The sequence below is a fragment of the Phalaenopsis equestris genome, unplaced genomic scaffold, assembly GCF_001263595.1.
Source record: "Phalaenopsis equestris unplaced genomic scaffold, ASM126359v1 Scaffold000557, whole genome shotgun sequence".
NCBI classification, from domain to species: domain Eukaryota; kingdom Viridiplantae; phylum Streptophyta; class Magnoliopsida; order Asparagales; family Orchidaceae; genus Phalaenopsis; species Phalaenopsis equestris.
This window is the reverse complement of record NW_018164997.1, coordinates 218414-219550: the sequence shown is the minus strand read 5'-3', so window position 1 is coordinate 219550 and position 1137 is coordinate 218414.

Genomic DNA, 1137 nt, shown 5'->3' with positions numbered 1-1137 from the left:
GAAATATATATATATATATATATTAACATCTCTAAATCAAGCACGAATGAAAATAGTTGCATTACAGATTGCAAAATTTTATGACAGCTCTATCATTCTTAAAATGACCTCCAAATTCAGAATTATGACATTTTTGGATAATTTCCTGAATTTCTTTATAAGGCACACATCGTCTCATTACTAAATCTTTGCATTGTTTGAACAAATATGGGTAACAAATATGGGTCGAACAAATATGGGTCATCCAACAAATAAGATTTTGCATCATTAATTAATTTCTTTTCTTATTTTTTTGTTAATCTATATGGTAACATACAACTAACAATATAATTCACAATATCAGCATACCACAATATTTCCCATCCTTTTATAACATAAAGTTGTTCATTAGGAAAAGTTACATTAATTTCTATTTCCAAATCAAGTGTTTCTTCCTGTTGCAACCTAGATAGATGATCAACAATTTGATTATCAGTACCTTTTCGGTCGACTACTACAAAATTAAACTCTTGCATCAAAAGTACCCATCTAATTAATCTTGGTTTAACATCATTATTTTGCATTAGATATTTAATTATCGAGAGGTCAGTATGCACAACGCTTTTAGCTCTAATTAGATAAGACCTAAACTTATTAAAAGCAAAAACAATGGCTAATAACTCTCTTGCATTAGTGTTGTAATTAATTTGAGAATTAATAAGAGTCTTACTATCATAGTATATGACTTTAAAACTTTTGTCACATCTCTGCCCTAAAACAACTCCAATTGCATAATCACTTGCATCACACATTAATTTAAAAGGCTTCTCCTTCTCCCAATCAAGTGAAATCAAGTGAAATAATTATAGGAGCAGTGACACTTTTTCCCTTAAAGTTTCAAAGGCTTTAAGGAATTCTTGCTTAAAGTCAAATTTTGTATCTTTTTTTAGAAGTTGGCATAGAGGCTTAGTAATTTTTGAAAAATCTTTAGAGGCTTAGTAATTTTTGAAATAGAGGCTTAGTAATTTTTGAAAAATCTTTAATATATCACCTGTAAAAAATCCAACAAGACCTAAAAAACTTCTAATTAGTAGGTGGAGGTAGGTTAGACATAGCCAGTTTTTTTTCCAGGATCTACTTCCATACGATTTTTTGAAG